The following is a 13,295-nucleotide window of genomic DNA, read 5'->3' on the forward strand; positions in this document are numbered from 1 at the left end:
TACGAAATAAGGTTTTTGATATGGTTGAGGGCTTTAATATGAATGGTTCTTAAATTAATTTCCCTAGTTTATTATGCATTATTCATGCTTTGTTAATGGTTTTGAACTTGTGGGGTGCCTGGGATTGGTGAATAATCAAAGGGGTTATGTTTTCCGCAATTGTGATAAATTTTTCTTTGACATATGGTTTTGGAAATTGAGTTCCCTCAACCTAAATGTGAAATTGATAATGATACATGGCTTTGTAACATGTTTTTACTTTCTCACTTGAAGTAATGCATTGGCACAAAAGGTTAATGAACCATCATATGATTTTATTGAACTTTGGGGTGTGTAAATTCCCCGCGCGAATATTAATTGAACCTAAGTGGTCATGAATTTCCCCCGTGTGATGGTTAATGGAATATAGCATGATAATGAACTTTCAAAAGTGGTTGGTATGATGATACAAATAGGATGCTTAAATGCATAATCTGTTCAATTAATGTATTTTAACTATTTTAATTGGGCTTAAAAGCAGGTTGTGTAGTCGGGCAGTAAAAGTAGAGGTCCCGAAAAACAAACACCAAAAATTGAGCTAGCCGACGTAGGGGTCTTAATGACCGGGAGGTACGAGTCTACCTTATTTTTATTATATGATTGGGAGGTCCGTGTCCTCCATGTTATATATATTGGTTCTTAAGTCACCTTTGATTTATGTCGGGAGGTTCGAGTCCCCATCAGGCATATGACATATAATTATCCTTTGGTTCGTATTGCTACATACACTGGGGCCCTTTCATCTATGGTAGAGTTGGGCCCATATAGCCTATGGGTGCCTTGATTATGACAGTTATGCTACATAATCCATGTTAAGATTTTAAGAGCTCATGCTAAGACTTGTTCCCTACTCGGCATGTGATATATATATGTATTTGCATTTGATGATGTGCATTGGATTTAACTAGTTTTGAATTATTACTCTTGGCATTATTTTATCACTTATCCCTGAGTTACATGCTAGCGCTCCAAACACTAACCATATCCAGACGTTGTATCCCCATTCTATACAGAAGCCAAAGATTTTTATACCTTTCCTATGTAGTGATCAGGTGCTCGTGCTCATAGTTCGTGAGTTGACTTGAAGTGGTGAACTTTCATCCTTCGGAAGGCTTCATTTTATGTTTTGGTTTCTTATGTCTTAGACTTTGTTTCATACTTATTTTTTGCTATGGTTGGGGGCAATGTCCTGACACTTTATTGGTATTCGGTTTGTTAGAGGCTTTATGGGTACTGTGGACTTGGGTATTGTGTTTATAGTTGGTATTTGTTATCGGTGTCGGTTGGTGGTTATTAATATAACTTTAGAATATTAGAATTGATGTTACTCTATCTTGTTATATGTTCGGGTTTCAGTCCATGTTAGTATGTGTTGTGTTTTGTTGACTAGGAAATAGAGGAGGTATTCGATCCTCGACGAACATGATATGCCCATCTGGACTAGGCCCTAATTTGGGTCGTGATAAATATATGGTAATACCACAACTAAATATATAAATGTTTGTACGTAAATAAGGCTAACCCAATGGTACAACCTAAAGTAGTCATGCTAGCATCGTATGGTCTCCTAATCATACTAGAAACTAGTACTAACATAATTAGGATCTTTAATCATCTGTCTAATTATGAGATAATTATCCATAATAAAGAACCGGAAAAAGGAAATCATAATCATACCTCGAATATCAATATTAGATAAATAATCAATCTATCATGAACTAGACATAATAATAATAATAATAATAATAATAATAATAATAATAATAATAATAATAACAATAACAATGCAAGTAATCGGCTAGTCTGGAAAAACAATACCTAATCGAGCCTTTCATAAACCACCGTCGACATAGGCTGGGAAGGTTCAACCAATACTCAGCAAAAATCAGTCATACCTATACCTATGCAAACCCCCATAAGGGTGATAGATACAGGCGCATACTGGTGATAGGAAATGTGCATTCAAGGATGCAAGAAAATAGAAACCAAAATACCATAACCGATCCACGTGTCATAATGTAACCCAGTGTATAAACTCATATCATCAATATCATCATCAATTGTTAGACTTGAATTGAAACTCATATCATTAATATCATCATCAATCATCGTACCTGAACCGAAACTTATAGCATCAATATCATCATCAATCTTATACTTGAATCAGAACTCATATCATCAATATCATCCTCAATCACCAGACATGAACAAGAACTCATATCATTAATATCATCAAGTTTAGTACTAGAAATACGTATATATATATATATATATATATATATATATATATATATAAATGCATGGGTAGAATCATGGTTGGGAGAGAATAAGTCTGTAAATGTATTGTTTGGGGTAAGCTCTGGGACTAAAGTATCATAGGAGTGTAGAAAGGGTTGGAATCTCTCTAGATCGTGGCAAATAATAGTAGTAAAATCATGGACCAGAATCTATCTTGACCAAATCCCTAAAACAACATCTTCAATCTCAATGCACATAGGTTATTCATAAAGATGGTGCATTCTCGTTATGAAGAAATCTATTTTTAAGGTGAAAAGTGGGAATAAATCCCTTTTTATGAGAAGAATAGTAAAAATCATATTTTAGATGGGAACGTACCATTTACCATTTTAGCAAGCATGAAGGTACCATGTCTATGAATTCTATCACCAATATCCAAACGATGTAACTATAAGCATCATGGTAAGAATCTAAACGCCAATGAGCTAAACTAAGTCTTTCACAGGATAAACCACTTCTCGAAATTCAACCAATATCATAATCATGACCTTGGGCCCAATAATGTACATATCTGACGTAACCATAACATAATAATCCAAGAAAAACATTTCAATCCACCGAGTATCATATTAAACATCATACTAAAGGTTCATTCTTCTCAACAATACCTACATGTTAGAAACCTAGAATAATAGGATCTTGGAAGTATAATAAGTATTTCACCTTAAGGGTCAATTTCCCTTCTAGACCCCAAACTCATAAATTAGGCTAAGTCACGGTGTTCTACCAAATATCACATCCTAACATCCCTATCTAACATGCAATATGTATTATACACCATTTCATACAGAATAGTAGACAGAAACCTACCTTGATGTCAAGCCGCAATCCTTGAATCGTCGACTGTTGAAACCCTTGGGGGTTGCACCACACAATGAGGGACCAGGTCCCATAAAGTCAATCATAAGAAAACAAACACTAATTGTGCAAGAAAACAAAAGATAGTGCAGGAAGATTAAAAATACACAGATTTTTATATGGAAACCCAGGAAGGGAAAACCCACGGCTTTCCCTCACAAGCACCTCAACTTCAACTATAATCAAACTCTTGATTACAGCCTTAAAAAAACTTACCACTAGGTTCCTTCCTCTTGTAATAGCTCTACTACAAGCTCATCTTGGTAACTCTACCAAGGACCCTCGCTACTGATTAACTCTAATCAGTCTCACAAACTTAGGTAACACTACTTAAGCACTCACAAAAGAAAGCACTACTCTTATAGCATGAGTAGTTTGATTATAAATCAACAATCAAGAATACTCAAGCACTACTCTTATAGCATGAGTAGTTTGATGTAAAATCAATAATCAAGAATACTCACTCACTCTTTAAGAATATTACAAAGATAAAAATATGAGCAATGCTTGAGCAATCTTGAAATAGAGTTTTTGCTGCCTCACTTTACTCTTTAGATTTTTGCAAAAACTATTTGATGAAGAGGTGTCTCTTTCCTTTTATAGATGAGTGATGATTATATCTCAAAGATCATTCGACCAGCTATACTAATCAGTACAAAATAGCACCTGCAAGTTTGTTACACGAGATGACAAAACTATGCAAACAACGTTTGCCAGTTGTACTGTATCTTGAAAATCTAAGGACCTGGTCCCTTGCAGTTAGCTGCTCATAATCAAAACTACATATAGAACCCATAAATGGTCCACTTTCACTCCATGATCTCAAAATGCCACCACACTATCAAAATCATAATCTACATGTCATTAGGAGTAAAATGAGACCCATATTGCTATATTCAAGATGGGTCTAAAAATGACCCCCAAAAATAGGTTCAAAAATAAAAGGATTAAATCATAATTTTATTTTATAAATATGTTCCCCATACTCATAGGAGTCTATAGCAAAAAACTCAAGCGAAAATAAGATAAAAACAAGGTTCAAATCAAAGAAAATTTTTTTTCAAGCTTAACTGACAAAACCCCCAAAACCAATTTTAAAATCAAGAATTTGAAGTTTTTTTAAAGATGAAATCGAGGGTAAATGATACTTATAATATTAGAAAACTTGCCCATGTAATAAAGCACAAAAATTCCTTTGGAATCGCCCAAATTCGAGCTTCGAAGCCTCAAAAATGGTGAAAATAGGGTTTTGATTCTCATCTTGGGTGGAAATCTTGAAAAATAAAATAGATTTCTTAGGAAATGGGTAAAATAGAGTTCTAAATATATCAACAATAATTTTACGAGAAAAATGCATCGAAAATCATCAAAATCAAAGCCTCCTAGCTCCCAAAATATCAAAAATACAAATTTAGGTCTTATACTTAGCGATGGTCGCTAAAGCAGCATTTTGACTGGAAAAATACTGCTAAAGCAGTCATATGGTGGCTTTAGCAGTCGGTCAATTGGTCAACAACTACTAAAGTGGCCACACCAGCACTAGCTTTGAAACTTGTTTTTCACCCTCGACACTTATTTGGAACCCTATGAACATGAATCAATAGTGCAAATTAATTGTAAAACACATTCCCAATCCAATGGAATCATCAGAAATTTTATTTGAGATCATTTTGACTAAATATAGAGCCCACAGCTACAAGTTTAATTTTTATATAATCCGTCCAATAGCCCAAAATAAGTCTTAATGTCTCGGGACCTGAACAAGGGGTCCCCCAAGCATAAAATCAATATTTCAGAGATGATGGCACTATCGAAATTATCATCCGAGGTCATCTAGTAGGAGTTTTGGTCTGAGACCAAAATGCTAGATAACAAAAACTCAAAAATAGAGAAATGAGACTAAAATGCATGAAGTGTTCGATAATTGAACCAATAGTTTCGACAAGTGATAATGACTTGTAGCCGCTGTGAAATAGATCGAAATATTGAAGATACATGAAAATTGAGAAAATGACCTAGAGGATCATTACAATGTCCACTACTAAAAGGAATTTCGTCTGCAAAAGTAATGAAATCTCAAAGGGATGAGGTACTGGGTCCACATACTTCAAGTATAATTCCTAGATAACCTCAAAAAAGAAATGGGGCTTCCAAGGAATTTGGCTACAAATATCCCTTTTTCAACTAACTTTCGCACCTCACTCTCAAGCAATTAAAACTCAACTGCAACCACAAACTAGCATCCAACTAAATTGAGGAATGCTGATGCACGTAAATCAAAACCATGACACACTGATACCATACCGATACCAGCACAATCGAACCAAAACTCATCCAATCCAAAGACAAAACAAGGCATGATGCAACCAACTCCAAATCTAAATATAACCTTTTTTTGCCTTTCCAAACCTGCTAACCACTCCAAACCAGGAAGAAAACAACCTGAGTCTTGTCCGCGCAATGCTATCATAGTAAACTCGAAGAACAGAAGTTGCTCCACTGAAAATCCATAAAAGCAAGAATGAGAATAAGCCTATAAATTGCTACCTGGGCCTACATCCAAAATAAAGGTTGCACCCAAACTCTATAACTCCAAACTAAATTCTCAACACCAAGGTTGAACCGCTCAATCTCAACCACCCAAACTAAACCTGAAGATGGGTAAGCTTCCAACTACAAATCCATCATAACCTTTAAATCGTCATCCAAGGCATTAAGTCCAAACTTATCCAACAAGTCTAAACTAAGGTCAAATACTCAAATCGACCTTACTATCCTAATTAGACATATCCTTACTAAATCATGCTAGAACTAAAATCAAAACATAGTTGATGAACAAAATCACCATGGAGGATAAATCACTGGTTGAAAACACAAGCAATCAACTCCATATCTACTAGAGGGTATGAACCACTAAAACATACTAAACAACTTATCAAGGCTGCAAATCGCTCTAGTAATAGCAAAAACTCTAGCAACTTAGATAAATGCAACCTTAGCTAAAAACTGGTCAATCTAATACTCCATCTAGGTAACGAACACGCAATTCACCAACTTAAAAATGATCACAGAAAAGATCACTATCTCCAACTCTCTAGCTTCACTAGAATAGGAACCACATAATTAGAAGAACAAAATGTCCAACTTCACACTAATACTAAGATCAAAACAATCACTAAGAGACAAACTCGATAAACCTAAAAGACAAATCCAAAACCTCCCAATATCAATATCAAAACCACTATCGATCTATGAACTAGTCAAATTAAAAGGATGGACCCCAAACTATTCAACCTCATAAATGAGCTACACAACCCAATCGTCAACTCTAAAACCACAAAAAAGTCATGGAAAGCTAACTTACCTTTAATAGTATAATCTACTCCATAACTAATCTAGCACAACCAAAAAAGGAGGAAAATGACCAACCTCACCTCACTACGGGAGAGAAATCATCCAACTAAGCTAGCTTCCCAACCTTATAAATAAGAACCGTGAGGAATGGAATTCTTACTAGATAATGCTAGTCTAATCATCTACCAAGGGGGGATCAATTAACATCACATAATTAAAATAATAGCAACAGTAATACAATTATCAGTATAAAAGATAGATGGTATTCAAAAATGAAAATCAATAACAAGTACCACTATAGGGATGCGAGGGAGAAGTGGAAGCTGCTTCAAAGAGAATGTTAGTAAATGAAAATCAGGACGTGTTCATGGCTGAAAAGAATAAAATCATAAGAACCAAAAACGGTAAAAGACTAGTTGTGTGACATGTGTTGTCTAGGTGTACATTAAAGCTCGATGGTTCAAAGATATCGAATCTACTGATTGACTGAGTGCATCCAATGCAGGTTCACTATGAAAAGTTCAAAGGAAAACCCATTTATCTAGATGCAATCAGTCTTTACTTGATGATCACATACTTGTCCATAAAAATTTTATGAAAAAATAGCCATTCCCCATAAATGTAAGGGATTGTTGGGTTCATGGTATATGAATGAAGTGTGAATAGAAAAAATAAAGAGAAAATGGTGAAAGAAAGGATATACCAATAGTCATTCCCTTTGATTCCTATAAGACGTACCTTTTAGTCGAGTCATCCCCCTTGATTCCTATAAGACGTACCTTTTAGTCGAGTCATCTCCCTTGATTCCTATAAGATGTACCTTTTAGTCGAGTCATTTCCCTTCGATTCCTATAAGACGTTCCTTTCTAGTAAACTCATTTCCATTGACCCCTAGAAGACGTACCTTTTAGTTGAGTCATCCCCTTTGATTACTATAAGACGTACCTTTTAGTTGAGTCATTCCCCTTGATTCCTATAAGACGTACCTTTTAGTCGAGTCATTCCCTTTGATTCCTATAATGATGTGACTTTCACAAAGTCCTTTGATGATAAATTGGAGAAAAATTTAATTCTTGTGTTTGGAACTTTAATTTCCTGGCATATGAAATCTCTTTATAATAATATTGGTCTGGGATAATTTTCTTTCTATTTTTGATGTGATTTCAGGAGCCCGCTTGAAGAACAGGGTGAATAAAATGAAAGTCAAGAAACAAAGTGAAGAAATTGAAAGACAACATATGGAAATAGCAAGTCAGGAGCCCGCCTGAAGAATAAGGTGATGAAATTGAAAGTCAAGAGCCCACCTGGAGAACAGGGTGAGAAAATTGAAAGTCAAGCAACAAGTTTAAATGTTGAAAGTCAAGTAACAAGGTAAAACAATTGAAAGCCAAGCAACAAATTGAAATGGCAAGCCAGGAGCCCACCTAAAGAACAGGGTGATGAAATAGAAAGTCAAGATCCCACCTGAAGAATCGGGTGATTAAATGGCAAGTCAGAAGCCCGCCTGAAGAACAAGGTGATGAAATTACAAGTCAGGAGCCCGCCTGAAGAACATCGTGATGAAATAAAAAATCAAGAGCCCGCCTGAAGAACAGGGTAAAGAAATAAAAGGTCAAGAAACAAAGTGAAGAAGTTGAAAGTCAAGCAACAAGGTGAAAAGTTAAAAGTTAATAGATGGGCAAACAGCAAGTCAGGAGCCCACCCAAAGCACAGGGCGAATAAATAAAAAGTTAAGCAATAAGGTGAAGCAATTGAAAACCAGGCAACAAGTGATGAAATTAAAAGTCAAGATCTCGCTAGAAGAATAGGGTGATGAAACTTAAGTCAGGAGTCCAACAGATGCTGTATAGATAGGATTTTATAATTTCATTTATGTTTTAACTTGTAATTTTCATTTTGATGTAATGACATAGCCGCAGAACGAAACCTCGATGGAACCTCACTCGACTCTCCAACTCGGTATAGTCCATTTCCTTCCAATACTTTGAGATGCATGTCAATTGATTCCTTCATAAATTGGGTAGGTAGGATGTCCTAAGTCAAGATCTGGTTGCTCTTTTTCCTTTTGTTTTCTTTCCTTAAATAATGGTCGGCTCAAAATTTGGTCTCGTTGTCTACTTCTTTGTCTGAAAACACTTCGTGTTTACATTCAAAGGGGGCATGATGTAGACACCTAATTTTGTCCCTCCCGAATACTCAAGTTATTCATTTTTACCCCTATCTTACTATGTACCTCACTCGTGTGATTATGTCCCACAAAAATACAAATATAACAAAAATTCAATAAATCCCTAACCTTATCCTAACAAACTTTATCCCAACAACCTACCCCAGCCCCCATTCACATCATAACAAAACTCACCCTCATAATTCTCACCCTCACGCATTGCACACATATACATCTCTCAATTCTCATATACACCTCACAAAATCACTTATACTCATCGAAGAGCACAGAATGTATCATCTTTAATGGGGGAAATTTACATTTATACACATCATAGTAAACGGGAAATGGGGAGACCATTAGAAAGAAAATGGCTCCATTATTCTAGTCTCTTCCTCACATCTATACGCACAATCACAGATAACAAAAGGGGCTCTCCATTTTTTCTTTTCTGATTGATAGGGGAAGATTCTCAATTGACAAGGGTTATCTTCTTCGTCCCTTTACTTTTTTAACGTCAAATAGATAATCACCATAGTCACACCTCATCATAAAAGCTCACGCGCACCTGCCCACCCACCGTGGATGGAAAATGGGATTGAACGATGATAAGAAGGGAATTGATTGAGGAATTTGAGCAGCAACAATGGAATCCAGTGGATTTTGGATTGTTCCGATATTTTATCACCGAAAAGACATCACCATTGCCAAAATTTGAGCCATTTTCTCCATCTTCCTTTCTATCTTTTCTCACTAAAGCTCCGTTAAAGACGTGACTACTCGACCCAGCAACCCTTTTCCTCTTTATTGTGAAACAAGCCAACCTCATTAGGGGTTTTGAACCCGGTTAAGCTTTCCCTTTGAAATTGGTAATTCAGGCTTCAGGTTGAAGTTCGCCTATTGATATTGGTCTTGTCAGTCTATTGAGGTTTGTTCGAGTTGTAAGTTTGAGGTTGAGGACGGTTGATTCGAGTCTATTCGAGGTTCATTGGTTGCCAAGGCTTCCATCGTTGTCCAAATCAATTCAAGTTGATTGAATAAAAGGAACATTGAGGTCTAATTCTATCTTTTCTCCCTCTAATTTATGTAATTATGAATAATTTATGTACCTAACTGTTCAAATATTTATAGTGCATATGTATTTGGTGTTGGTTTCAATTTTTGAAATGTTGAATTGATAATTGAATGAATTGATATTTGAATAATTGAATGTGTCATTGTTGAAATTGGTTATTTGGGGGTGAGGATCAAAAATTGATAAAAAGGGGCCAATTTGGATTAATGTTGGTTTCGTTGTTGTGTGGAATTAATATTGAGTTTGCGAATCTTGTAGTGTCATGTTAGGTCAAAGCAAAAAATAGGCAAATGTTAGGGCTAGGCAAATTTAGGGATTATGGTTTGTTGAATATTTGAACAGTGTGATTGAATGGTTTTTGGCTTTATTGCTTTGGGATCATTTGTACCATTTGGCCAGGGAATGCCCCAAAATACTTGTATTATTTTATCCGGAGAATGCCCCAAAGTATTTTGCACTCGGAGGACGTTCGTGATGAAGGACCGAGGCATCGGGTAAGGTATTGGAGCTTAGTCTAGGATTAGTTTAGAATAGGATTTACATTTCTGTATTTTTCTATTTTGGGACTGTATAACTCGAACTGGACACTATATTTTTTATTCGTTTTGTTTTGTTTGTTTGTTTGATTGTTTTACATTTTTTTGTGTGGTTTGTACATTTTTAGTGTCAAATTAGCCAATATACTCCACCAAGCAACCGTGGTTGAACCACGGGATCGAGGGGTGCCTAATACCTTCCCCTCGATCAATAGAATTCCTTAGCTGGAATCTCTATTTACGGATTAGTTTTAGAGTCAAAATCATTTTGTAAAGGATTTCCAAAGGTGACTTGGCACATCCGATTTATGCCAAGTGGTGACTCTGAGTTTTGAATATAAAAGTCCTTTTCGAAAAAAAAATTCTTCTTTAGTCACTTAATAATAAAAACCCTTTCGAAACCTTAAATCTAATCTCTTGGAGTAAAAAAGAGGGTGTGACAGCAAGCAGATTATAACCTAACTGGGGCCCCACAAGCCCATAAGTCATAAAGGAAAAGACAATTAACCCTATCGCACCTCCATAAGCCGGTGGGTGTGTTGAGTAGTAAATTTACCACTCATTGCATCCAAATTCGTGCACACTACTATGATTAAATGATGTTAAAGAGACAAATTTGTCATTTGAATGCGCAAATTCCCATGTTTTACAGGTTTATAGGTAATAGAAAGAAAAGAAATGAATTGAGCTTAAAAGAGATCAAGAAGGGTAGAAGTAGTACAAAACCTGGAAAATTCGGAATAGGAACTGACCCTTATTTACAGAGATCGCAGTCTAAGGGTCTAGATCGCGACCAACCCAAATTAGTCAAATCTAACGATCGCAATAGGTTCACCGCGATCACGATCAATCCACCAGTGATCATGATGAAGTGGGAAACATCAGAGGGGCAGTTTTATAATTTTCCACATATGGTTCCAATCTTTCAAAGGGTATAAAACCCTTTCACTTTTGCATCTTCTTCCAACTACCTTGGAAATTGATATAGAGAGAAAAACTTCCAATTCATGTGAGAAGAACGATTGTAGTAAATCTTCCAAAAAGATATTTTTAGTTGTAATTGGAGCTTGGAATTTTGGGATTACTTTTTTGTTTTTTACATTTGAGGGAATGAATGTCAAATTGGGTGATGCACTTTTTCTTATTTTTATGAGTGGCTAAATATTCAACTTGGGATTATGTTTGTATAGGGTGCAGTGTGTGTGGTTTTTTGATTGCTAGTGTAAATTCTTAGTTGATGATGGTAGGTTTCACAAATACTTGATTGCTAAATTCAAATTTGTGGGTGAAAGCCTCAATTTCTCTAAATTGTACATCATCTTTGTAAAAGGAACGTGGGTGAATTGTATTTGTGAATAATAGATTAGATGTTATCTTGTTCATTTTCATTGTCTTAGACATAAGGTGAATAGTGAATTTGCTATGTCTTGGGCATCTTCCTATAAATAGGGATGTCTAATTGAGGTTTTGGGTTGATTTGTTGGCCACACCCATGAGGTATTTGAAAGGATTCATGGGTGATATTTTGGTGTTGGGTTGAAAAACTAACATCAAAACCCCTAACCTAACCTACCCATGTAGTCATTATCTAGAGTTTGCATTTGATTATCATGAACCCATGCACTATTTAGCCCTAGGAAACCATAATCCAAAGGCTATTCTCCTATTGGAATCTTACCTATAATTATTGCTCTAATTTGGTAGTTCAAGTAGTTCTGTTTAAACAACCTTTAAAGCCATACCCCCCAATTTAAATTTATGCATTTCATTACGTTTACGTTGAGGGTATATACTTAGTAGCTTTCAACACTCATAGGATTCGAATACTAGTTACACTCCTCGTGGATTCAAGCCCAACTCAAGTTAGGTTATTATATTTGACAATGATTGCCTTGCCTATATCATGGAGTTAGTTTAGAATGATCAAAATGGCGCCATTGCCGGAGAGTGAAACTTAGTTTTTTCTTGTATGTTGTTGATAGTGACTTTGGGTTCACCCGTGGTGTCGTATTTCACTTTTGTTGTTGATTTTTATTTTTGATTAGGTGATTATTATTTCTTCCAAATAACGATGAGTCAAGAAGGGATCATCCACGACCCATCATATAAACATGTTGAAGTTATGGAATATCTTGGTGACAAGGAGCATGCTAGTGTCATCCATATTCCCCCTATTGAGGGAAATGAAGTATTTTATGTTACAACTGTCATGCCTACTTGCTTCATATGAAGGGTTTGTTCGAGGGTCAACCACATGAAGATGCCAACCTCTATTTTAGGAATTTTATGGAAATATGCTCACCATTTGATGTTGCTCATATCTCATAAGAATCTATATGGTTACGCCTCTTCCTGTTCTCTATAATGGGTGAGACAGCGTTGTGGTTGAGGTCTCTCCTCACCGGATCCATCACATCATGGGGAAAACTTAATAATGCTTACTTAGATCATTATTTCCCACTATCAATCATGTTGCAATTAGGTGAAGAAATCATAAATTTTCATCAACACAATGGAGAGCATTTGTATGAAGCATGGGGGAGATTTAAAGAGGTGCTTATGAAGTGTCCAAACCACGATGTATCGGAGAAGATGCTCCTCCAAATATTCTATAGGGCATTGGACCAAGTCAACAAAGCCATAGTATACAATGCATTCGGATGATCCCTTATTAAATTGCCTTATGGAGTCGCATCAAGCATGATAGACCAGTGGCTAGTCTAGCTAAGGGTTCGAACATAAAGGATGTCGAGGTGCTGTGGGGGCTCCCTCCTCATCCTTTGTATGTCAAGACCAAAGTGAAAAAAAGGATAGATATGCAAATTTGATCAAAGTGATGTCACACCTTGAACTCCTTACTAAATATATGATAGGTACCTCCATTGAAAGAGTCAACATTATAGATACAAGGGATATTATGGCATGTGAAAACGTGGAAGAGAAAATACTTGATGTCAAGGTAGGATTA

At 35.9% G+C, this 13,295-nt stretch overlaps 1 non-coding gene across 1 annotated transcript; it reads right to left on the reverse strand.

Annotated features, from left to right (window-relative positions):
• Nucleotides 1-12,802: 12,802 nt before the first annotated feature.
• LOC124897358 lies at nucleotides 12,803-12,909 on the reverse strand. The gene has a single exon (XR_007054080.1). It is a non-coding gene; the product is annotated as a small nucleolar RNA R71 (small nucleolar RNA).
• Nucleotides 12,910-13,295: the final 386 nt, after the last annotated feature.

The sequence above is a fragment of the Capsicum annuum genome, chromosome 3 (assembly GCF_002878395.1).
Source record: "Capsicum annuum cultivar UCD-10X-F1 chromosome 3, UCD10Xv1.1, whole genome shotgun sequence".
NCBI lineage: Eukaryota > Viridiplantae > Streptophyta > Magnoliopsida > Solanales > Solanaceae > Capsicum > Capsicum annuum.